Source organism: Crotalus tigris, unplaced genomic scaffold, assembly GCF_016545835.1.
Source record: "Crotalus tigris isolate CLP2741 ecotype Arizona unplaced genomic scaffold, ASM1654583v1 scf7180000024460.1087499, whole genome shotgun sequence".
Taxonomy (NCBI): Eukaryota; Metazoa; Chordata; class Lepidosauria; order Squamata; family Viperidae; genus Crotalus; species Crotalus tigris.
Window position 1 is genome coordinate 754,619 of NW_024100630.1, and position 27,487 is coordinate 782,105.

Sequence of the window (27,487 nt, forward strand, 5' to 3'; positions counted from 1 at the left end):
AGTTCCTAAGTTTTAAGAAGAGATTGGACAAACATCTGTCTGAAATGATATAGGATTTCCTGCTTGAGCAGGGGGCTGTAGTAGAAGACCTCTAAGATCCCTTCCAATTTTGTTATTCTGTTATATCATTGTTAATTTTCACTGATTTTTTGAGTATATTTTAATGTCTTGTATTGTTTGGCCACTTTTTTGAAGGTTTTAGGACCACTGATATAAGCAATAAATTGATTGATTGATTGATTGATTGATTGACCCTAGTGTTCTTTGTGATAGCAAAGTGCTGGATTCAAAGAGCAGTGAGAAGAAGAGCAATGTATAAAATAAAGCAGCAGAGACATCCCCACCAAAGGATTTTCACTGCAAGAGGCAGTCTTTTCTCTTTGTATGGATAAGCATCTTCATATTGAGTCTTCATGGATCTCAAATTATAATCTACTTATTTTCTCTCCTTCTCAGATCAGTTACACATTTGCTTCACACGTTCTGAGTAACAAAGCTCAGTTTCCTTTTTTCTATCCAATGGTCCCCATTGAAGGAGTCCAGTATCCAGGAATTATCAAACTTCTCCTCCATTTCAAGTGGACGCTGGTTGGTTTGGTGGCTCCAGACACTAGCAATGGCCAGAGATTCATGAATACGTTGATTTCTATGCTGACAAAGAAAGGCATTTGTGCTGTTATATCACAAAGGTTCACAGTGGTTGCCAGTGAGTTAAGAGTAAAATTTAGTCAATACAACAAGTGGAAACAAGTCAATGTCTTTGTTTATCATGCAGAGACGAGTTCTTTCCTAGAAGGCATAGCAGTGATAGAAAAAGTGCTCACTGTCTTTAAGAAACCCATTGTAGGAAAAATTTGGATCACAACAGCCCGATGGGATTTCACTTTAGGTTTGAAGGTTTCCATCTCTTCTTTCCACAACATCCATGCCATTTTTTCCTTTCTCATGAAAACAAAGAAAGTGGCAAACTATGATGGATTTAAGCTCTTGTATTCTTTCATGGATCAATTTCTAACGGAAAGCTTCAAATGTTCCTATGTCACGGCTGCATCCTCTGTGAAAATCTGGAGGCGATGCAGAGAGAGAGAAGACCTGGAGTCTCTGCCCCAAGAGAAGACAGAACAGATCCTGGCTCTAGATAGTTATTTCATTTATAACGTGATCTGGGCTGTGGCACGGGCCTTGAGTTCAGCCAATTTATCCCAATCTAGGAGGGCAGTAAGAAAAGTTGGCAAGTGGTTGGAGATCCAAAATCTGAAGCCTTGGCAGGTATTTCTTCTCCGTGATATACACGACTTCTGTGCAACTATTTTGAAATAAAAAATTTACTCTGTAATGAATCTGTAATGAGAATATGTTGCCTTTACCACCAGGCCATCTGTAAGGACCTACCCCAGCTGATCCCTCAGGAAAGCAAGACTCTTGAATTCATTGATTTCAATCAAGTTTGAATTCTAGAATAGAATAGAGTAGAGTAGAGTAGAGTAGAGTAGAGTAGAGTAGAGTAGGGTAGAGTAGGGTAGGGTAGGGTAGGGTAGGGTAGAGTAGGGTAGGGTAGGGTAGGGTAGGATAGGATAGGATAGGATAGGATAGAATAGAATAGAATAGAATAGAATAGAATAGAATAGAATAGAATAGAATAGAATAGAATAGAATAGAATAGAATAGAATAGGTCATCTAGTCCAACCCCTTGCCCGAGTAAGAGACCCTATACCATTTCTGGCGGATGGCAGTCCTATCTCATCTTGAAAGCTTCCAGTGATGAAGCTCCCACAACATCTGAAGGCAATCTGTTCCATTGGTTGATTGTTCTCACTGTCAGAAAATTTCTCCTTATTTCTAGGTTGAATCTCTCCTTGATCAGTCTCCATCCATTATTCCTTATCTGACCTTCAGGTGCTTTGGAGAATAGGTTGACTCCCTCCTCTTTCTGACAGCCCCTCAAATATTGGTAGACTGCTATCATGTATCCCTTGGTCCTTCTCTTCACTAGACTAGCCATGCCCAGTTTCTGTAATCCTTCTTCATATGTTTTAGCCTCCAATCCCCTCATCATCTTTGTTGTCCTTCTCTGCACTTTTTCTAGTCTCAACATCTTTTTAAAGTGTGGTGACCAAAACTGGTTGCAGTGAAAGAACTTTTACTGAGAGAAAGTGCTTGCAGAAAAGTCAGTGGAATCTGAAGGTCCTGCATAGAGCACAAAGCAATTCTTTCCTTTTCCCCAAGTCCCAACCCCCCCCCCCCAACCAGTCCACTGGCAGCCAATGTGATGCTGCAAAAATGTTTTGAGAATGCTGAAGTGCTGGGTAGATAACAGTTCACTCTGAGGGCACGATGGCTTTGGAACTTGACAAAAACCAGCTGGGAAGGAGTCTGTCCTCTAAGACAATTCCTCTCCCTAATTCCCAAGCGTTACAGCAAAGTGAAAGCATCCCAAAAATGCCAACGTCCCCCCACCAACAGAATGGCAAGCCACAACTGTGAACGTGACACCCTTTTTGTTCTTCATTTCATAGAACAACATCTGCTTCTTGACAATTACATTGCATCTCTCCCTCCTTTCTGAGTTTTCTCTTTGCACACAATCACACAGCTGTGTCCTCTCCTCTTCAGAACTCTCCCCACTGATGGAGTATAAATGTCTGCTAGGGAGTAGAAGCTATCTGGCTCTACCACCTGCTAAATCTCAGGTTTTGCTCCAATGGTCCAGAGCCTGTCTCCATCCTTGGCTGCAATCAATTCTCTAAGACTGATTAGACACAACCCATGAGGAAGGGTCTGAACAAGCATCAGCACAATTCCAACTTCTCTAAGTAGAATCAGTCTCATTCGTTCTTGAAAGGGAGATTCTCAGGGGTGAAAGAGAGATTGGCAGAATAACAGCATTGAACGGGACCTTGGAGGTCTTCAATCCCCATCTCAAGCAGGAGACCCTATACCAGAGGTCCCCACCCCTGGGCCACAGCCAGTACCAGGTCGTGGTGGCCCATTCAGAACTAGGTCATGGAAGTGGTAGGCAAGTATGTGAGCATCTATGAGAATTTAATAGATTATTCAGTCCAGTGAAGTTCAGAGAGTGGCAAAGATAATGGCAGAGGGTTCTCCAGGATTTACACATTATATTTTCTGTGATATACATTTTTTTCCTCAGCTACGGTATCATATGCAAAAGATCAGGTCCACATATGAAAGTCCAATTAAACTGATGTATTGCTAATAGCCGATGCACAGGAATCTTCTAGATGAATGGTTAGCACGTACTTGGAGTTAGATAAGGGTCCATGGATTGGACGTAGTCCACTTGGGGCTACGTAGGGATTCTAGTGTGATCCCTCTCTTAACTCCAACCAAAGGATCTGCCAGGACATCTCCTACAAGCATCCAATTCATCTTCTATATATGGAGTCATTCTCTCTTCTCCCCAACCTTCTTTAACAAAAGCCAAACTACAATAACCTAGAAGAGGAGACTCATCAGTGGAAGTGATGTTCAACTTATTTATTTATTTATTTATTTATGAGACTTATATACCGCTTTAAGTGCAAGCACTCTCTAAGCGGTGTACACCAGTAAGCAATGTATATATATATCTATTTACATTGCCCCCAACAATCTGGGTCCTCATTTTACCTACCCCGGAAGGATGGAAGGCTGAGTCAACCTTGAGCCGGTGAGATTTGAACCGCTGACCTGCTGAACACAGTCAGCTAAAGTGGCCTGCAGTACCGCACTCTAACTGCTGCGCCACCTCGGCTCTTTGAACTTCCTTCAAAAAGCACAGAAGAGCAAACTGAAGCAGTGAAAGATGGCTACAGGATAGATGGAAGAAATTTTGAGTTACTTTCTAAACCTTGTTTTCTCTTTTCCATCCTAGCTTCACTCCTTCCTTAAAAACCCTCAGTTTTATAATAATTCCATGGAAGGCGTATACTTGGATGAGAAAGGAGACCTGGCGGCTAACTTAGATATCACAACCTCTGTAATTTCTGCCAACAAAACCATAACTGGGATGATATTGGGCCATCTAGAAGGACACAAATTCACCATCGACCGAAATATCACTGCCCGGATGGAAATGCTGAGCAAAGTGAGTATTGGTTTCATTTCATACCTTTTAATGCCTTTAGTAATATAGTGGCTCTCGATTTGGGAAGGGGAAATCGAATGTCAGTCAATTTTGTCTCATTAGTTCTTGAAGGTAAATAATATATTGTTTGACACTGATATATTATTCACTGCAGTTGTTAAGTGAATCATATGGTCATTAAGCAAGTCCAGCTTTTCTCACGGATTTTGCATGTCAGTAGACAACTGGGAAAGTCATAAATGGTATTCACAGAAGCTCAGGATGTGGCAAACATCATAAATGCATGCTTCTTGCCATGTGCCCAAATTTTGATTGTTTGACCTTGGGGGGGGTCATGCAATAACTGCAGGCATAAGGATCACTTTTTTCAGTCCCATTGTAACCTCGAACTATTGCTAAGTAAATAGTTGTAAGTCGAGGACTACCTGTATTCCATCCAATCTTGATTTGAATAGCATAACATTAATAACAGAATAACAGAGTAACCAAGTTGGAAGGGACCTTGGAAGTCCTAGTCCAGTGATGACTAACCTTTTAGAGACCGAGTGCACAAACTGCAACCCAAAACCCACTTATTTATCGCCGGGTGCCAGGTGGACGTGGCCCACTGGATGGGCATAGCTGTGGTTGTCATGGCAGATTGGGTGGGTATGGCCAAGGTGGGTGTGATCACCTCAATGTTGCTTGTGGGGAGGGACGCCTGTGGGGGCCAGGCAGGGTTGGGGGAGATCCAGGGGGTCTCTGGCAGGTGGGGCGGTGGATAGGAGGCTCGTCCTGCGGGGTGAGGCGAGGCAAGGGGAGGCAGGGCAGGGGGTGCCATTGTCACAGGGCAAGGTGAGGCAAGGTCTGGGGCAGCTGCTGCCTAACACCATCGGCCCCCACACACAGAGGCCAGCGAGCGCATGGATGCTGGGATGCATCCAGCCATGTGGGACCTCGGCGAGTTAGCGGGTGGCTGGTTGAAGAGGGATGGTTGCCATCTCCAGGGCATGGCGCGTGTGCCCACAGAGAGGGCTCTGAGTGCCACCTCTGGCACACGTGCCATAGGTTCACCTCTACAGTCCTAGTCCAACCCCCTGTTCAGGCAGGAAACCCTATACCATTTCACACAAATGGTTTTCCAATTTCTTTTTTAAAACTTCCAATGTTAGAGCATTCACAACTTCTGGAGGCAAGTTATTCCACTGGTTAATTGTTCAACCATCAGGAAATTTCTCCTTAGTTTTAGATTGCTTCTCTCTTAGATTAATTTCCATCCATTGCTTTTTGTCCTGCCCTCAGGTGCTTTGGAGAATAGCTTGACCTCTCTTCTTTGTGGCAGCCCCTGAGATATTGGAATACTTCCAGCATGTCACCCCTTGTCCTTCTTTTCATTAAATTAGACATACCCAATTCCAGCAACCATTCTTTATATGTTTTAGCCTCCAGTCCCCTGATCATCTTTGTTGCTTTTCTCTGCACTCTTTCTAGAGTCTCAACATCTTTTTTATATCATTGTGACCAAAGCATGCAGTATTCCAAGTCTGGCCTTACCAAGGCATTATAAAGTGGTATTAAAATTTCATGTGATCTTGATTCTATACTCTGTTAGTGCAGTCTAGGACTGTGTTGGCTTTTTTGGCAGCTACAGCACACGGCTGGCTCATATTTAAGTGATTGTCCACTAGAACTCCAAGATCCCTCTCATAGTTATTACTCTTGAGCTAGGTACCGCCTAGTGGGTCGGGACCCCATTTGGGGTCGAATGACCATTTCACGGGGGTCGCCAAACAATGCAGTCCGCCATTTTTTCCCCCTTTTTCCTTAGCTGTGCTACTCCCTTTTATTCTATTGGCTTTTGAAAGCCAATAGAATAGACTCTCTTGAATAGAGTCTAATTCTATTGGCTTTCAAAAGCCAATAGGAATTGTCCAGGCTGTCTCTGCCCTGCTGAGCCTGCCAAAAGTCCCATTCTGCAAACGGTGCTGCACCAGTTGAGTAGTCCTCAACTTATGACCGGTTGAGTAGCCCTCGACTTACGACCAGTTGGGGGTCGCGGCATTAAAAATGTTGAGAACCACTGGCCTATACTGTACCTGTGCATTTGGTTTTTCTTACCTAAATGTAGAACCGTACCTTTTTCACCATTGAATTTCATTTTGTTCAAATCTGTCAAGATCCTTGTGTATTTTAAGCCTATCTTCCGGAATGTTGGCTATTCCTGCCAGCTTGGTGTCATCTGCAAATTTGATGTGTCCTTCATCTATCCCCTTATTCAAATCATTGATGAAGATGTTGAAGAATACTAGGCCTAAAATGTAGTACTGGGTCTAATGTAGAATGTCTATGGATATTCTCAACCATCCAGGTCATGGTTGTCTGAAAGGTATTTTTCCAAAAGACAGCTGGACTTTCTTAGTTTTTTTCCTAAAAAACATTTCACTTCTCCTCCAAGAAGCTTCAGAATTTAAGCAGCTTCTTTTATCAAAAGCAACACATTTTCAAGAAAAAACACCAAGAAGGTCTAGTTGTCTTTTGAAAAAACATCTTTGGGAACATTGATGTAGAACCTAAATCTGGAAAGTGTAGTGTAAAATATCAGAGAAGAAGATATACTGATAAGCAATATACAGCTGAATCAGTGAGATGGGCACCATGTTTTGGATAGGCTTCAAATTAAGCAAAGCTAAACCTTAAACTGAAGATAATAATAATAATAATAATAATAATAATAATAATAATAATAATAATAATAGTAGTAGTAGTAGTAGTAGTAGTAGTAGTAGTAGTAGTAGTAGTAGTAGTAAAGTTGGAAGGGACCTTGGAGGTCATCTAGTCCAACCCCCTGCTCGGGCAGGAAACCCTACACCATTTCGGACAAATGGCTGTCCAGTCTCTTCTTAAAAACTTCCAGTGTTGGAGCATTTACTGCTTCTGGAGGCAAGCTGTTCCACTGATTAATTGTTCTCACTGTCAGGAAGTTTCTCCTTAGTTCTAGGTTGCTTCTCTCCTTGATTAGTTTCCACCCGTTGCTTCTTGTCCTGCCTTCAGGTGCTTTGGAGAAGAGCTTGATTCCCTCTTCTTTATGGCAGCCCCTGAGATATTGGAATACGGCTATCATGTCCCCCCTTGTCCTTCTCTTCGTTAAACTAGATCATTATTCATTTCCTACTTTACTCTCTCTCTCTCTTTTAAAGTAAATTCATTCTTCTCTGGATATTCTTCTTCCCTCTCTGTTTAGCCATTGCCTCTTTCCAGGTGTGTAGAAAGCTGTCATCCTGGATTTGTAAAGGTAGCTCGGAAAGGAGAACCCATTTGCTGCTACAACTGTTTTCCATGTGCAGAAGGAACCATCTCAACCAAGGAAGGTGGGTGACACTAGAGAAAACAGGCACATCTTGGGGAAAGTCATCCAACAACATTCTCCAGGGAAAGGCTATACAATAGCAATTCTAATCTTGGTCCCTTGATGGGACAATGAGGGCCTGGCATTATGAGAGAGGAGACATTCTTCCTTTCACCTTTATTTAGCCAGTTTCTCTGAATAGTGAAAAGTTAGGAGGATTATGTCTTCTCTAACACTGCTACTCCATCAACTAAATAGGAGAGCAGCAGCTGACGGAGTAAGAGTGTTAGAGCAGAGTCTGTCAGTCTTGGCTTGCTTTCACTCTTATTACAATGCCGTTTTCCTTCTGCAGTGTGGAAGTACACATTTCCTCCTATATCACCTCAAGTACTGTGATTGGTTTGGGCTGAACCTTGATACAGTTTAGCTTCAGTAGGTCATTGGTTTGCAAAAAAGGAACACCCCCCTCAACGTGAGGCAATAATTGCCTGCATTTCTAAGAACTTCTAAGCCCTTCTTTTGCTCATTAGTAGAAGAGACAGGGTAGCTCAGTGGCTTAAACATACTGGAGATGGTCTTTGTTCCAGTGGTTCATGTCCTAGCACCACACGGTGGAGTAAGTCCCTGTCACTTGCCTCAGCTGGTGCCCACCTAGCAGTTCAAAAGCATGCTACATGCGAGTAGATAAATAGGTACCACTTTGGTGGGAAACATGGCAGTGTTTTTCATGTGGATGATCAGATCCCTGCTGGTGTTAGACATGTCCAGATGTGATGCCTGACTATGAGGTGACATTGGTAATGAGAGAAGGAAGTCACCTTCAACATCCAACTCGAGAATCCAAATAAAACTCCAGATTAATTCTGTTTTGGAAAATCTTACGGTTTATTGAATACACTGCATGGTTATGTTGAAGCAAAATTAACTCTGAGGTTCCCACACCCTTCATAAACTTAAACAATAGTTTTCCATTCCAAACCCCCAATGTCTTGTGTAATCCAAATCAAGCTATTTTCTAAGGTGCCTGAAGGCAGGACAAGAAGCAACGGATGGAAACTAATCAAGGAGAGAAGCAACCTAGAACTAAGGAGAAACTTCCTGACAGTTAGAACAATTAACCAGTGGAACAACCTGCCTCCAGAAGCTGTGAATGCTCCAACACTGGAGGTTTTTAAGAAGAGACTGGACAGCTATTTGTCCGAAATGGTATAGGGTTTCCTGCCTGAGCAGGGGGTTGGACTAGATGACCTCCAAGGTCCCTTCTAACTTTATTATTATTATTATTATGGATCATCACACAGTCAGCCAGATGTTCAGACTGGATTTGGCATTTTGTCTACCTATCGAGTCCTTACCCAGGACCTGGGATAGGCAGATGTGGATGTTGGATGGTATTACAGATATTGTCGCAGGATGGAAACAGTTCCTAGTAAGGCCGCCTTTTGCAATTGACTAATAGCGAATTTGTCAATGCCAATGGTGTTCAAGTGGTGCTCCAGTTGTTTTGGGATTGCGCCCAAGGAGCCTATGACTATTTGTACTACCCTTGCTTGCTTTTGACACAGTCTTTCTATTTCTATTTGTAGGTCTTTGTATTTTGTTATCTTCTCCAGTTCTTTCTCTTCTATTCTGCTATCTCCAGGCACTGCCACGTCCACTATTCAGACTTTTTTGTCTTTCTTATCGACAATTGTTAAGTCTGGGGTGTTATGTTGCACGTGCTTGTCTGTTTATTATTATTATTATTATTATTATTATTATTATTATTATTATTATTATTATTATTATTATTAAATTAACGTCCAATTTGTTATGGGAACTGTCTGCTTCAAATCCACACCTGTTCTGGTGTTTTTGACAAGGCTTCAGTCTTCCATAGTCTGTAGCTGAATCAAAGAAATTTCATTTCTCCATCTATCCACTTCAGAGTAATAACTCCCCCCCCCTTAATCTAAAGGAAAGTTGAAATGCAGTGGCACATAGCTGCCAAAGTTTCATGCTTGATGGCCACTTGTTTTTTGGTGCAGAGCTGCTCTGCCTCCTATGGTGCACCCTGAATAATGCATGAGCACAAACTAAATGGACTAGCACTCTTCAGCTGCCAAATAACTACTTTATAATGATACTGTAGTCTCCTATTGCCATATGCTAAATAAATAAATAAACCCATTAGTTTGAAATAGTGTGGTAGCTAAGAGCTGAGCCTCATACATAGCTGGCTCCTGGTTCCTGCAGAAATATTTTCCTCAATTACTTTTTTCTCCCCTATTTTAAAATAAAATTTTGAAATAAAATGTGATTAAAAACCCTTACAAGCTGCTGGGGGGGAAAATAAAATTGAAAGCTGACAGGTTTAAAACCAGCAACCTCTTACAAACCAGTTCTTTTTATATTGTTGTAGTGCCTTCTTCCCACCACTAGATGTCCTCATTTAACTGTAAGTTTAAAAGTTTAAAAAACTTTTCAAAAAGCTTTCTCACGGAAAATAAAGAGGGAAATTTTCCCAAATCATAAAAGTTAGCAAAGTTTTCTTTATATCGATCCCAATTCCATTTTCTATATATTTTTTGTATTTCTTAATTTTGTTCCCCCATTTAAGATTTTTCGCTGCTTTTGATTCCCATCTTTTGCTTTTGGAAATTGTCCAATCCAGGGATTTATATTTGTAAATCCATAGGGAAAAGAAATAAAAAGCAGTCTCACCCCAATCTCAACAAGTTGCTGAAAATCAGCTGTTCAGCGGCATGCCGCCTTCTTCGCTTCTTTTCCAGCTGTTTATGACTTGCGCTGTCTGCACACAGTTGCTGGCAGCCTTTCTTCTGTCTGTTTGAAGGGATTCCTTAGTCCGATTGGGCTGACCACCGTCTGCTCCAAGCTCCCAAGGCTTCCCTTCCTCATTGTTGCTTCTCCAAGGCAACTTTCCAATCCCTTGGGGTCTCTGGATGGACTGAAATCGAACTAGGAAACGGGAGCCCCAGTTTCTTTCATCCAGGCCATCATGACACCAAACCAGAAGTTTGCCTCTTTGTTTTCATCTTGCCATTAGAGTAAGTGGAGGGCATAATGCTTTCAACTGGGTGAGTTAGAGAAATGAAACCTTTCCAGTTCTTTGGAAGTTTGCTGAGAGAAAACTGTCGGGATATCTTTTAAGGACATTCTAGCAGATGTGAAGAAGATAACAGACTGTTCTCATAACAAAGAGAATGTGTTCACATGAGCTACGTGGACATCTGTGGGTTAGACTGGGAATGTCATTGTTATTGTTATGTCCCGAGCCTTGCAAACGGCTCGGGCGTTTGCAGGCAGTCCCGGGCAGGTGCAAAGCTGCCCGGGACCAGACAGGCTGTCGCCAGCGCCGTGCGCATGCGCGGGTGCTGGCGCGGGAAAAGTAACCCATTTACCCGGGAGTTGCCTATATAAGAGGCTGCGAGGCGTTTGGGCGAGGCTGAAGCCATCTTCCTGTAAGCTGAACGCTGAATAAATGAAACTGAGAACTCCAGCTGCTTCTCGTGTCTGTTTTCCCGCCACGGACTCAACACTGGCGACGAAGGTGGGATGCCTTGCACTACCTGGAAAGGAAGAAGTGTAAGCTTACCCAAGGAGTCCTGAGCGGCGAAAGAGGAACGGCGTCGACTCGGCAGCTGCCCGCCACTCCGGTGCGCATTCGGGGGTAGGCTGGCTGATAGACCCGTCTCCTGAAGATCCGAAGATGGCGAAAATCGGAAGGCTTTCGGAATTCGACGTCTCACATCCAGAGCGGTGGGAGTCCTACGTATCCAGAATGGAGAACTACTTCAAGGCAAACCAAGTGAGGGAAGATAGCTTGAAGGCGGCCACCCTGCTTTGCGTTTGCGGCCAAGACGCCTTCGAAATCGCAGAAAACCTTGCAGCACCTGTCCCAGTAGAGTCTGTAAGCTACGCAGACCTGAAGAAGCTGCTGAAGGAGCACTTCCATCCCAAGGTGTCCGTTATCTCATGGCGCCACACCTTCGAACAAAGGGATCAACGGTCCGGTGAGTCAGCCAAGGAATACATCGCCGCGTTACGGAAGGCCGCCAAGCCCTGCGAGTTCAAGGACCTCGAGGAACGACTGAGGGACCGATTCGTGTGCGGGTTAAGGCATCGCGAGCTACAACAGAGACTTTTCGCAAAGGAAGAATTATCCTTCCAAGACGCCTTAAGGGAAGTCACCGCAGAAGAAGCAGCAGGCGGCGCCGTCAAAAACATGCGGCCGATCAGAAACAGTGCAGAGGGTGCGTCCGTGCACCAGGAAGACGTCCGACGAAACTCCGAGGAGGATCCGGACGAGGAAGTCGACCGTCTACACCCCGCGAAGGAAGAGAACCAGAAGGGAAGCTCTTTGGCTCCGCTCAAGTGCATCGGCTGTGGAGGTCGCCACAGGAGAACCGACTGCAAGTTCCGCTCCGCTACCTGCCGGGCATGCGGTAAACAAGGGCACATTGCAGCTGTGTGCCTGGGCCGACGAAAGGCACAACCCCAAGAAGAACGCCTGAAGGGTACCAGATTCCCCAGCCAGAATAGGGTAGGTTTTTGCGCTTCGCGAAGAAGCATCTGTAGAACAGGCACACACAAGCCCATGAAGAAAAAGCTGTCACTCAACGTGAAGCTACAAGGGGTTCCATTATCTATGGAACTAGACACAGGGTCTGCCCTGTCCATCATTTCATTGCATACATTTAGGAAGATTTGTTCCAGAAGTGGGTCTAAGGCCAAGTTAAGGCCTTCTGATATTGTATTAACAGATTTTCAGAACTCAAGAGTGTGTGTTAAGGGGGAGGCCACCCTTAACGTGCAATACAAGAGTTTTGAAGGTCCACTAGACTTATTAGTAGTAGGGGGTGAACGAACGAGTCTCATAGGACTCGATTGGTTTGAGGCCCTGGGGATACACGTCACAGGACTCAATAGCTTACAAACACTCGACCTACAGGAAGTCTGCAAAGAATTTGCAGATGTTTTCAGCCCCCAGCTGGGCACATTCAAAGGACCACCTGTGTCCTTAAAGCTAGACCCCACTGTCACTCCCATTAGGATTAAAGCAAGAAGGGTCCCTTTTGCTTTAAAAAGTAAGATTGACACTGAATTAGACAAACTAATCCAACAAGGAATCCTAGAACCTGTTGATTCCAGCCCATGGGAGACCCCCATTGTCACGCCTCTAAAGGCAAATGGGGACATTCGCATTTGTGCTGATTACAAATGCACACTCAATAAGGCATTGCAGCAACATGCCTATCCTGTTCCTGTGGTCAGTCACATCCTGGCCTCTCTCAAGGGGGGGCGTGTTTTTGCAAAGCTTGACCTAGCTCAAGCATATCAACAGCTGCCTGTTGATGATGATGCTGCCATAGCTCAGACCATTGTGACCCACAGGGGAGCCTTTAAAGTAAAAAGGCTACAGTTTGGAGTAAATGTCGCTCCTGGGATTTTCCAAAGCGTAATGGAAAACACACTACGAGGTATACCAGGGGTCTGCCCCTACTTTGACGATGTCTTGATTGCAGGAGACTCCACACACATTCTAGCTGAAAGGCTTAGGGCTGTCCTGTTAAGATTCAGGAAATCAGGCCTCAAGCTCAGAAAAGACAAATGCCAGATTGGGGTGCCTTCTACTGAATTTCTGGGATTCAAAATTGATGCTGCTGGGATTCATCCTGCTGAATCCAAACTAACTGCTATTTTAGATGCACCCAGGCCAAAGTCTAAGGCCGAACTTCAGGCCTTTCTAGGCCTCCTGAATTTCTACAATTCTTTTCTTCCACATAAAGCTAGTGTAGCTGAGCCTCTTCACAGGCTACTAGACAAACAGGCTGTGTGGCTGTGGTCACAAGCGCATGAGGCTTGCTTTAAAGAAGTCAAGGCCTTGCTCACTTCTAACAGTGTTCTTGCACATTTCAACGAGTCTCTCCCTGTGTGCATCGCTTGTGATGCGTCCCCCTACGGGGTTGGAGCTGTCCTGAGTCACCTCAGGTCTGATGGAACTCAGGTTCCTATTGCATACTACTCCAGAACACTGTCTTCTGCCGAGCGCAACTACGCTCAGATAGACAGGGAGGCTCTGGCTGTTGTTGCTGGAATTAAAAAATTCCACGATTTTCTATATGGCAGGCATTTCACGGTCTTCACTGACCATAAGCCTCTGCTGGGACTGTTTACCACACATAAGCAGACTCCCCACATCATTTCCCCATAGAAGCTAGGTGGCTATTTCTTGTCGCATATGATTTTCATTACTCCATCAAGCCTGGGAAGTAAATGGGCATGATGATGGCCTCAGTAGATTGCCTCTGCCAGTAGTAGAGCTGACCCCGCGGCCAGCTGTCAACATTTCTATCAATTCAAGCCTGCCCGGAGCTCCCTCTAGTGCCAGGGATGTTACCGCTGAAACGGGTACAGATCACACACTTTCACGTGTCCGCTCCTGGGTCCTGTCCGTGTGGCCTGAGCACTGCCCTAGTCCTGAGTTTCAGAGTTTCTGGTCCAAAAGAAACGAACTGTCCCTTTCTCAGGGTTGTCTGCTTTGGGGAAACAGAGTTGTCATTCCCACCTCAATGAGGACTAGGGTCTTAGAATCCCTACACGAGGGTCATCCTGGCATTGTTCGTATGAAGGCTCTTGCACGCAGCCACTTGTGGTGGCCTGCTTTAGATAAAGATATTGAGGCTAAGGTACACGCATGCCACCTGTGCCAACGATCTCGCCCAGAGATGCCCCAAGCTCCTGTGCATAGATGGGAGGAAACACAGTCCCCATGGTCTAGGGTGCACATTGACTACGCTGGGCCCTTTCAGGGCCAGTTCTTCTTGGTCCTTGTTGACAGCCATTCAAAATGGCTTGAGGTTGTGCCTGTCTCATCCACCACCACTGCAAAGACTATTCAGGTACTGAGGGGGATTTTTGCTGCACACGGGCTGCCAGATGTCATCGTGTCCGACAACGGCCCTCAATTCACCTCCTCCGAATTCCAAGCTTTCTTACAGGCAAACCTGATTCGTCATGCCACGTCTGCGCCTTTTCACCCGTCCACCAACGGTATGGCTGAACGCATGGTGCGCATCGCAAAGGACGCCTTGAAGAGACTCACCTACGGGGACTGGCATCACAGGTTTGGCTGACTTTCTCCTGTCTTATCGCACCACACCGTCCACTTCTACAGGGAGAAGTCCAGCTGAACTTCGTTGGGGGCGCCAACTTACTACTAGACTTGACCGGTTGCATCCGGACAGACTGCCTTCATCTACCTCACATCCTAGGGCACCTAGACAACTACTTGTGGGTGCCCCGGTTTGGGCTCGCAATTACGGGCCTGGTCATACATGGGTCCCCGCTTCTGTGTCCAGGATCACAGGTCCTCTCTCCTACGAGGTTGCCCTGGACAACGGTCGTGTCCTGCGGCGGCACATCGACCAACTTCGCTCTAGGCGAGACTTTTCTGCTGAGACTCCTGGGTCTTTTCCAGGGGGGGAGGGGGACCCTTTGGAGCAAAGGGAAGGCAAGAGCTACTGCCCATCTCCACTGAGGGAGCCACAAACGGCTCGTCCCAAGGTTCTGCAATTGCTCCGAAAAGAAAGTCATGGAGCTTACCCACACAACAGGCACTCACGCCTACTCCAGCAACGGAGGATACCCGGGGGCCTCCCAACAATCATTCCCCGCAAGAAGAGCTGGCACACAATTTCCCAAGGTTGGCTAACTTACCCCAATCCTACGGGGGTCAAACATACACAGAGTTAGTCGAGGAACCAAGTCCCCGACTACAACAACCCTAGCACAAATCAGGGAACACCTGAGTTTTGGGAGAGTACAGAAACCCACACGAGCCCAAACACAGAATGGGTTCAGGGAATGGACAGCCTCCTGACAGGTCTTGGACTGACCTAGGAGGTTCTACAGAGACGCCCAGCAGTGGCTATCACTTCAAGGGGCCTGAGGGTCTACAGCTAGGTAGGACAACCAGGTCACAAAGCAACAGAAGCCCTGGCCTGACGAGCCCGGTGGGCAAGCAAGCAGGCCAGGCATCGGGGCACAGTCCTTGGAAGACACCAGGGCACAATAGAGAGAACAGGCTCACACCTCCCTCCAGTCAGGGGACTTATGCCAGTAACCCAGAGCTAAGAAGGTCACAGAGAGCAAAGAAATCTCCTAAGTATCTAGAAGATTACATAACATTGCTGGCAAGGCAAAAGCCAGTAATCAGTGGGAGCACTGGGGAGCAAAATGTCATATAAAATAAATGTTGTATGTTGGTAGTAGTTTTAGCCCGGGGGAAAGGGTGTTATGTCCCGAGCCTTGCAAACGGCTCGGGCGTTTGCAGGCAGTCCCAGGCAGGTGCAAAGCTGCCCGGGACCAGACAGGCTGTCGCCAGCGCCGTGCGCATGCGCAGATGCTGGCGCGGGAAAAGTAACCCATTTACCCGGGAGTTGCCTATATAAGAGGCTGCGAGGCGTTTGGGCGAGGCTGAAGCCATCTTCCTGTAAGCTGAACGCTGAATAAATGAAACTGAGAACTCCAGCTGCTTCTCGTGTCTGTTTTCCCGCCACGGACTCAACAGTTATATGCTATGATTAGATGCCTTGGGATTTTAGAGTTAGTTTTCCTTCGCCTATATCATGCCATGTATTCAATAAACCAGTAAGTTTTTCAGCAATGAAAGTAATCAAATATTTGGATATTTGAGCTGGAAGTTGACACAGTAAATAAAAATGTCCATTGCATTCTGATTTATGTGAATTTTGATGGTCTTTAAAGGCAGCCCATGTAGCATATATTACATTAGTCCAACTACAGTATGAGGCCACAAAGACATGAATTACTCCTGTAAAGTCATCTCAGTCCAGATGGGGCCACAACTGAATTCACCAACAGAAGAATATGATAGCCTGTAGTCACAAAATGTAGGTCACAAGGCCCTTATCTTAAATTGAGATCACTCCTCAGGACAAGGCTCTCTCCAAAAAGCTCTTTCCACTTCAGATGAGAAAGGTTCCTTCTAAGGGTATGGAGGAAGTACATCTCAGTTCCCTTCACTTTCCAGAATCATTGGCCATCACCATCCAAAACTTTTCTTTTGGACAGATGGCTCAATGGGTAGAATGCAGTATTGCAGTACTGCTGACTGCCAGTTACCAGCAGTTAGGCAGTTCAAGTCTCACTGGCTCAAGGTTGACTCAGCCTTTCATCCTTCCAAGTTGGTAAAATGAGGACCAAGATTGTTGGGGGCAAAATGCTGACTCTGTAAACCACTTAGAGAGGGCTGTAAATCACTGTGAAGTGGTATATGTAAATGGTAAATAGCTATTGCTATTCTTTTGCTTCCCTAATAGAGATATTTTTAAGGTCTTCCTCCCCATACATTAATTCATATTATCACTTCTGTCTTTCCAGTCTCTCAACATCACCTCTCACCCAAACAATGCATTTCATATAACAATCTTTATTTTCTTTATGTTATTAATATTTCTTATAGATGCAGAAGCTTGCACCAAATGTCCAGAAGGTCAGCATCCAAACATAAACAGAGATTGCTGCATCCCCAAGGTTATAACCTTCTTATCCTATAAAGACCCTTTGGGAATTGTCCTAGCAACCATTGCCCTCTTCTTGTCATTAATCACAGGATTTATTTTGGGAATCTTCATTAAATTCTTAGAAACTCCAATTGTCAAAGCCAACAACCGGGACCTTTCCTACATCCTCTTGATCTTACTGCTGCTTTCCTTCTTGACCCCCTTCCTGTTCATTGGTCAGCCAACCAAATCAACCTGCCTCCTGCAACAAATAGTCTTCAGCATCATTTTCTCAACTGCCATCTCTTCTGTCCTAGCAAAGACAATCACAGTAGTGGTGGCATTTTTGGCCACAAAACCAGGGAATAAACTGAACAAATGGCTGGGAAAGAGTTTGGGCAACTCCATCATTCTTTGTTGTTCCAGTGTCCAAGTTTTTATTTGCATCAGCTGGCTTGCCACTTCTGCCCCATTCCCTGACTCTAGCCTGCACTCTCAACCTGGAGAGATCGTCCTGCAATGTAATGAAGGCTCTGCTGCCATGTTTTATGTTGCTCTCAGCTACATGGGATTCTTGGCTGCTGTGTGCTTCATGGTGGCTTTCCTAGCCAGGAACCTCCCAGCGGCCTTCAATGAAGCCAAGTTGATCAGCTTCAGCATGCTGATCTTCTGCAGTGTCTGGGTCTCCTTCCTGCCCACCTACCTGAGCACCAAAGGGAAGTACATGGTGGCTGTGCAGGTCTTCTCTATCTTGGCCTCCAGTGCTGGTCTGTTGGGCTGCATCTTCATCCCCAAGTGCTACATTATCATTCTGAAGCCACATCTGAATACAAAAGAACATTTGATGTTAAAATAAAATAAAAGTAATTGTTATGAATTACTTCCTAACAATGTCATTTGATAAATTCAAGAGAAATGTAAGTGCTTAGAATTACTGTGTGCCTCTACATCTCTGTAAATACATTTCTTTAATTTACAGGTCACTCATCATTCAGAATTGTCACTTTAATAAAAGTCTTATTAATTAAAGAAATACCATGTTTCCCTGGAAATAAGACCCACCCAGAAAATAAGCCCTAGCTTGATTTTTGTTAGCATGCTCCTAATATAAGTCCTACCCCAAAAATAAGCCCAGGGTGGATGTGGCCAGCACAAGAGGTGACAAGTGTGGATGGGCTGACAGTGTCCAGCAGCAGCAGCAACCCATGCAGTGCAGGTAAGTCCGAGTGTGGAGGCAAAGGCACAGGGGAAGCCAATCAAGAAGTGCTGCATGGCCGTCAGGCTCGTGGGAGGCTTGCATGAGCCAGGTGGCCACATTGATGTCCAGATCTCCTGCCTCCCTTCATGCCTCTGCTTCCTCCTGTTGCCAGTGCCACCACATGAGCCTCCCATGAGTCACTCGCAAATAGTCCATCTCCATTTAAAAGACAAAGGCCATTCTTTCAAAGACAGCAAAGTCCACATTCTGGACAGAGAGGACCGCTGGTTTGAAAGAGGGGTCAACAAAGCCATCTATGTCAAAATTGAACAGAGGGGAGGGATATGACATCATCTATCTCCAGTCTACAGCACAGTCCTTTCATCAATTCCAAGAAGGCTCCATAACAATTTGCACTATTCAGGTGACCCTGACAACACAGATAAGCTTCCAGATATCATTAATGACTCACTAAAAGAATGCAAATGACTAGCTCTCTGCAAGGAGTATAAATCCTTCCATTGCCCACTATCCTGTCAGAGCTGAAGAAGCTTCTTGGATGAGAAGCAAAACATCTTCAAGAAAAACAAGAAAATCCAGTTGCCTTGTGAAAAAAGCGCCTTTGGGAAACAATGACGTAGATAATTGAGAATCTCCATAGACATTTAACTTACAATAGTTCGCTTAGTGACCATTTGAAGTTACAATGACACTAAAAAAATGACATGACCATTTTTCACCCTTATAACCATGACAGGATCTCCATGGCCATGTGGTCAAATTTCATGCGCTTGGCAACTGAATCATATTTATGATCGTTGCAGTGTCCTGAGGTCATGGGATCCTCTTTTGTGTCCCTCTGAAAAGCAGTCAATAGGAAAGCCAGATTCACTTAACAACTACAGTGATTCACTTAAATATTGCAGCAAGAAAGGTCATAAAATGGGTCAAAATCGACTTAACAAATGTCTTAGTTAGTAACAGAAATTTTGGGTTCAATTGTGGTCGTAAGCCGAGGACTACGTGTACTCTTGAATCTTTCTTTTTCAATTGTACACTGTTATACAGAAGAACATAAACAGAATATAAATTTACTTTGTTTTGAGACTATTCATATTCATGGCCATGCTAAAAGTTTGGGGCCAAATTCTCCAGTGTCTCTCAGTGGCTATTTTCCAAGTTTGAAGCTATCTCTGTGAGTTCTCCCTTTGGGCACTTGCCTGCTGAATAATTCAAAGTTTCTAGAGGGGATTTTCCATTCCTCACAATTATCCTGATTATTGAGATTTATTTGTTGTCCTTCTATTAAGTCTCAAGAGACCTTACTAGAATTATTGAGCAGATTGGTCAACAAGCACCATCAAAAACATGTTTTGATGTCAAAGCCAGACACCAGAGTAATCCTGCATTATATCTTCTCAATAGAAAGAGAGCATGAGGAGATTTTTAAGGCAGGCAGGGGCTGTGTTTACTCCCCTCCCTTTCAGATGTGAAACTTGTCTGGCTCCTGAATTAGGAAGGTCAGTGAAGATTGTATTTTGGAAGAGAGCTTTTTGTTTCTTCTACCTGCTCTTCTCTATGGTTGAGAAGAAGTTTGCAATGCACCACAGTGAATCAGGCCAGGAAGTCATGTTGCTTCTACTTCTCCTTGTGCTGCTTTTGTGGCCTCAGGGAGCTTCTCAGCAGGGCAAAGCCAAATGCCTCTTGACTCTGGAGCAAGAAGAAGTTTATTCGCAGAATTATTACAGGCCAGGAGATTTTCTCATTAGTGGGATAATCTCTGCAACCCAGGCTAGGTTTCTACCATTTAGCTTCAACAAAACTCCTTCCATTCAATTATCCTTGTAAGTCAGTTCCAGCCCTCTGAAATTAACCACCTATTGTCTGCTTGATCTGCTACTTTTGCTCTCTTTCTGTTCTAATTTATCTTGGGGATCTATTTTACGTCCTGCAGCTGATGAGACTCCTCAGCACCTATCAAGTAAGATGGTCAAAGTAGAGATCTTTGCTATCCTTTCAACGTGCAGAACAAACATTCCCTTTCTTCACTTCCTTTAAGCAGAGCTACATGAGGCCTATGGAGTATGGGGTGGTCCTTCTTTACTCTTCTCTGGCCCTTGACGGAAAGAAGAAAGCCATCCTCAAACTGATATTGACTTCTGAAAATGACATGATTGCAAATTCTTAGAAGTACTCTATTTTCTCCCTGAAGTGGTGATGGGAGAACATTCAAAAATTTCTTTTCTACCCTAAGATTAACTATTGAGATGAAAGCCCCAAAGGTGCTTTTCAAAAGGCAACAGAATAACAGAATACAGAATATCAGAGTTGGAAGTGACCTTGGATATCTTCTAGTCCATCTGCCTGTTCAGGCAACACCAAACAATAATGACAATGATTTATACCCTTCATCCACACAGCAATATTGATGGACTCTATGTACAAAGGAGCATAGGTGGGCATGGAACAGAACAGAACAGAACAGAACGGAGCGGAGCGGAGCGAGGTGGGGTGGGGTGGAGTGGAGTGTAATGGAATGGAATGGAATAGAATAGAATAGAATAGAATAGAATAGAATAGAATAGAATAGAATAGAATAGAATAGAATAGAATAGAATATCAGAGTTGGAACTGATCTTGGAGGTCTTTTAGTTCAACCCTCTGCTCAGGCAGGAAATCCTATACCATTTCAGACAAATAGTTGTCCAACTCTTCTTTAAAACTTCATGTATTGGAGCATGCATAACTTTTGGAGGCAAGTCATTCCACTAATTAATTTTCTAACTGTCAGGAAATTTCTCCTTAGTTCTAGGTAGCTTCTCTCCATTGATTAGTTTCTATCAATTGTTCCTTGTCTTGCTTTCAGCTGCTTTGGAGAATAGGTTGAGCCTTTTTTTGTGTGGCAACCCCTTAGATATCAGAACAGTGCTATCATGTCACTGAAGAAGCAAGTGAAGATTCTTCTTGGATGGAAAGCAAGCCAAGGAAAAAACAAAAGAAGTCCAGTTGTCTTTTGGAAAACCCTTTTGGGACAACTGTGACCTGGATGACTGAGAATCTCCATAGATATTGAGATGAAAGAGTCACAGTTAAGAATGTACTTATTCACCGATTTGGCAAATGTTTATGATTCTTATCGATGAATTTATGCCAAAGATTTAATGCTCCCAAATTCAATAAAAATAAATATATTCTAAAATATTGATCTAATGCAAGGATCCTGATGATCAAAATGATGTGCTTGGTTTATGTTTACATTTAGGAAATTAGACTGTAGAATTGATCTCCTAAATGACCCTTTCAAGTTTTATCATTCTATACTTAATATTAAAGAATAGACAAAAATTTCTAAATATTAAAATCTGGAGAAGAGAGGATATCTATTAAACTAGATTGAATTCTTGGTCCAATTTCAAAGATATTTGTAAAATCAGAATAAGCAAAATCCAATAATAATTAGATTTGTTGAGACATAACATGAATTCAGTATGTTAAGCATTGCCTTTAAATATGTGAGGTATCAAGCACCTTTATTAGGAGAGATTAAACAATCCATTCTAAAATGCTATGAAATATCATCAACCCGTTCATAAATTGACTTTCTGTTCATGTTATAAACTGAGATAGTACTTTTGAAATAGGATTTAAAAACTTTTAGTACTAAAATGTATTAATTTGACTAGTTTTCTATATTAATATTTTTAGGAATGTTTTAACTCCCACGTAAGAACTTTGATACCAGGTGAAGTTGAATATTGAATAGTATTTCAGTAAAATGTTCTTATGATTCATTTTCTAATATATTTATACATGCAGGGGACAATACACAAAATACTGGAAAATGCTCTCCTTCCTTTATGCTGTCCACCACTTCCACCAGGATTCTAGGAATCTCTTACCTAATCTCACTCTGGGTTACAATATCTATGAATACTATTTTAGTGAGCAAATTACTTTGGATGCTCTTCTGGATCTGCTTTCAGATGGAGAGGCCAATGTTCCCAACTACAGATGTGGAACGCAGAAAAACACTCTCGCTGTTCTTGAAGGGGCCAACGCTGACATCTCCATTCTCATTTCAAACATGTTGGGCACCTATAAAATCCCACAGGTATTTCTTTACCAAGAAGACAATATTTAGCCATAGAAATGTAGATCCAAGAGTAGAGTTTTATCATGGAATTTGGAGATGACAGATCAGTTTTCCTAGAGGGAGAAAAAAGCTTTACACTTAGGTAAGAAAAACCAACTGTATAGGTATAGATTAGGTTAAACCTGGCTTACTGCCAGTAACTGTGAGAGGCATCTTGCAGTCCTAGTAGACAATCATTTAAATATGAGCCAACAGCTTGCCTTCAGAAATCGCCACACTTGGAATACTGCATCCAGTTTTGGTCACCAGAATATTAAAAAGAAGCTGAGACTGTGGAAAGAGTGCAAAATAGAGCAACAAAAATGATTAAGGGCTGGAAGCTAAAATGTATGAAAAACAGTTATAGGAATTGGATATGGCTAGTCTAGTGAAAAGGACTAGGGGAGACATGATAGAGTTCTTCTAATATTTGAGGGGCTCTGCAAAGTTCAAACTATTTTCCAAAGCATGAAAAGGGAAAACAAGAAACAGTAGTTAAAAACTAACCAAGAAGAGAAGCAACCTAGAATTAAGAAGAAATTCCTAATGATGAGAGCAATTAACCAATGGAATAACTTGCATTCAGAAGTTGTGGGTGTGCCATCGTTGAGACTTTCAAAAAGAGACTGGACAATCGTTTATCTGAAATGATATAGGGTCTGCTGCTCAAGCAGGAAGTTGGGCTAAAAGACCTCCAAGATCCCTTTTAACTCTATTATTCTATGTTCTGCTATGATCCCAATCCAGATATGAGGACTCTTCTGACACTTTGGAACAGCAAAATGCTGCACTTAGGGAGCAAGTGGAAAGAAAAGCAATAACTGAGCAGAGAAGTAAAGTCAGCACCAAAAGATCTTTATTTCAGAAGTGTTCAGTTGAGAGAGAATTGTTATTTGGTCAATGTATGGGTCACATAATGCATGTCTAGTTTAATGAAGAGAAGGACAAGGCATGACATGATAACAGTGTTCCAATATCTCAAGGGTTGCCACAAATAAGAGGGAGTCAAGCCATTCTCCAAAGCATCTGAAGGGCAAGAAGCAATGGATGGAAACTAATCAAGGAGAGAAGCAACCTAGAACTAAGGAGAAATTTCCCGACAATTAGAACAATTAATCAGTGGAACAACTTGCCTCCAGACATTGTGAATGCTCCAACATTGGAAGTTTTTAAGAACTTGGACAACCTGAGCAGGGGGTTGGACTAGAAGATCTCCAAGGTCTCTTCCAACTTCGATTCTGTTCTGTTCTATTATTTCTATTTCTAGTCTAAATAAATTTATCTTCATTTTTCAGATCAGTTACAGTTTTGTTTCCCCGATTCTGAGCGACAAAACTCAGTTTCCATTCTTCTACCCGATGCTTCCTGCTGAAGGAGTCCAGTATCCAGGGATGGTCGAGCTGCTCCTCCATTTCAGATGGACCTTGGTTGGCCTGATGGCTCCAGACACTGACCAGGGAGAGAGGTTCATGAGGACAATGACTTCCATGCTGGTCAAGAAGGGCATTTGTCCAGTTTTATCTCAAGTGTTTTCCATAAAAATCACAAACTTGATAATGACGTTGGAAGCATTTGCCAAGTGGAGACAAGTGAATGTCTTTCTCTACGGTGCAGAGATTAGTTCATTCCAGATGGGCATTTTCATTACGCATGTCATGCTTAAACATCTTAAGGAACCTACTGCAGGAAAACTCTTTATCATAGCAGCCTGCTGGGATCTCACTTGGGATTTTATGGAAAGTAGTATCTCTACTTTCCAAAACATTTGGGGCTTTTTTTCTTTTCTTGTGCAGACAAATAAAATGGTGGCCTTTGATGCTTTTAAGCAATTTCACTCCTCCATGAAACACTTTGTAGAGAAATCCTTTATGTGTTCCTCCATCAAGGATGTCTTATCTGTGAAAGTCTGGAGACAGTGCAGGGAAAGAGAAGAACTGGAGCTTCTACCCAAAGAAGAGATCCAACAAATCCTGTCTCTCGACAGCTTTTTTGCTTACAACATAATCTGGGCTGTGGGGCTGGCCATGCATTCAGCCTATTTCTCCAGATCCAAAAGGCCAACGAGAAACAGTGATGAGAACCTGGGAGCTCAAAGGATGAAGGCCTGGCAGGTATTTTGGTGTACAACTCAGTTCCAAACTGTAAGAAGGGAGGGTTCTGCACCCAGGTTACCAAAAATGTTTTCTTTTTGTCTGGAGTAAACCAAAGGCTGAAAAGTGCAAAAGAAAAGTCAGGATTGGTTCAAAGTCTATGGAAATTTTCAATCATCCAGATTTATTGTTGTTGTTGTTGTTATGGATCATCGCACAGTCAGCCAGATGTTCAGACTGGATTTGGCATTTTGTCTACCTATCGAGTCCTTACCCAGGATCTGGGATAGGCAGATGTGGATGTTTGATGGTATTACAGATGTCGTCACAGGATGTAAGCAGTTCCTAGTAAGGCCGCCTTTTGCAATTGACGAATAGCGAATTTGTCAATGCCAATGGTGTTCAAGTGGTGCTCCAGTTGTTTTGGGATTGCACCCAAGGCGCCTATGACTATTGGTACTACCCTTGCTTGCTTTTGCCACAGTCTTTCTATTTCTATTTGTAGGTCTTTGTATTTTGTTATCTTCTCCAATTCTTTCTCTTCTATTCTGCTATCTCCAGGCACTGCCACGTCCACTATCCAGACTTTTTGTCTTTCTTATCGACAATTGTTAAGTCTGGGGTGTTATGTTGCAGGTGCTTGTCTGTTTGAATTCTGAAGTCCCAGAGCAGTTTAATTTTATCATTTTCTATGACTTTCTCTATTTTATGATCCCACCAGTTTTTGCTTACAGGCAAATGATATTTTTTGCAGATCTTCCAATGCACCATTGTTGCTACTTTGTCATGCCGCTGCTTGTAGTCAGTCTGTGCAATCTTCTTGCAACAGCTTACCAGGTGGTCCACTGTTTCTTCAGCTTCTTTGCATAGGCGGCACTTACTGCCTGTTGCTGTCTTCTCAATTTTGACTTTATATGCATTTGTCCTTAAGGCTTGGTCTTGTGCAGCCAGAATTAGTCCCTCGGTCTCTTTCTTCAATTTTCCTGCTCTTAGCCATTGCCAGGTCTTGTTATTATCTGCTTTCCCAGCTATTTTTTTAATGTATTGGCCATGTAGTGCTTTGTCTTCCCATGCCTCTATTCTGTTCTTCATTTGGTCTTTCTTGTAGGCCAGTTTGGTCTCTCCAGTAGTTAGTAAGCCTTCCTGATATACTAATTTCAGTGCATCTTCATCATTGTTCTTCAGATATTCTTCCAAAGCCATTTTTTCTTCTTCAACCATCTGATGTACTTGTAGCATTCCACACCCACCTATTTGCCTTGGTAGATAAAGTCTGTCAATGTCACTGCGTGGATGAAGGGCATGATTCATTGTCATTATTTTTCTGGTCTTCCTATCCATTGCTTTTAGTTCTGCTTGAGTCCAGTCCACTATTCCAGCTGTGTACCTAATGACTGGGATTGCCCAGGTATTGATTGCCTTTACGGTATTTCCTCCATTGAGTTTGGACTTTAAGATCTTCTTCACTCTCTTGATGTATTCACCTCTAATCTTTTTCTTGACTTCAGTATGCCTGATGTTGTCAGCTTGAAGGATACCCAAATATTTGTAGTAATCTTCCTCATCCAGACTCTTAATGTTATTTTCGTGGGACATCTTGATTCCTTCAGTTTTCACTACTTTTCCTTGTTTGATACTAAGTGTGGCACATTTGTCCAAGCCAAACTCCATAACAATATCTTGGCTATATATACGGACAGTGTTGAGCAGCGATTCTATTTCAGATGATGTTTTTCCATACAGCTTCAGATCATCCATGTAAAGGAGATGGGATAGTCTGGTAGATGTTTTTTTTTTTTTTTTTTTTTTTTTTTTTTTTTTTTATTAAAAGTTTTATAAATTTTACAAAAAAAAACAAGAACAATACAGAACAAAAAACAACATATACAAAAGAAAAAAAAATTAAACAATACATATAAAAAAAACCCCCACCCCACACCCCTCCCAAAAACCCTCCCTTCCCCCCCCTGAGCTTCCCAGAGCAGAATATAGGCTTAAGAAATAATAATAATAAAAAAAAAAAAATAAAAATAAAAATTAAATTAAAAACTTTATATTTATATATATAAAAAAGATATCTATAATATATATAAAAATAAAACTTATGAAAAAGCTATATAATATTTTTGTATACCCAATCTAAATTGTATAAATTTTATCCATTTGTCCCAGATAGCAAAAAACTTCTCTTGCGTTTGTTGCTTTAAGAAAGCCGAAATCTTTGCCATTTCTGCCAGATAAGCTACTTTAAAAAACCATTCCTGCAATGTAGGCAAAGATTCCTTCTTCCAATATTGTCCAATTAACAGCCTCGCGGCTGTGATCAAGTTTAACATCAATACAACCTCCTTTGTATCACAATCTGTAACAATACCTAACAAAAATAATTGCGGAGTGAATTTTACCCTCCTTCTAAAAATTCTCTGGATATTCCACCATATTTTGATCCAAAATGCTTTTATCTCTCTGCATGACCACCAAATATGATAATAGGAAGCCTCCTTATAACCACATCTCCAACATTTAGGTTGCACGTCAGGGTACATGTAAGACATTTTTTGTGGATCAAGGTGCCATCTATAAAACATTTTATAAAAATTCTCCCTTAGATTCTGTGCTTGAGTAAATTTGACATTTCTCACCCAAATAGTTTCCCAGGTGTCCAATGAAACTGGCTCACCAAAGTTCTGCGCCCATCTAATCATACAATCTTTAATTAGTTCCGTTTCTGAGTCCAATTCAACTAAAACCCCATAAATTCTCTTAATGTGGGTTTGTCTTTGATCCCTCAGTTGCTTAATAAGATTTTCATCTTCTCTAAGAAAACCCACCTTACAATCCATCTTCCATCTATCTAGTAGTTGCCTATATTGGAACCAAGAATAAGTAAAATTTTCTTGTGCTAATTCTTCCCGTGATTTTAATTGCCAGTTTTGTCCATCCCATTTAAGTAACTGTCTGTAAGACACCATATCCATTTTAACCCCTCTTTTTATTCCTTCTATCGCATGCCAAGGTATAGCCCATAATGGTACTTTAAAATCACTTTTATAATATTTTCTCCAAATCCTAAGTAAAGAAATTCTTAAAATATGAGATTTAAAAGCCCAATCTATTTTTTTATTAA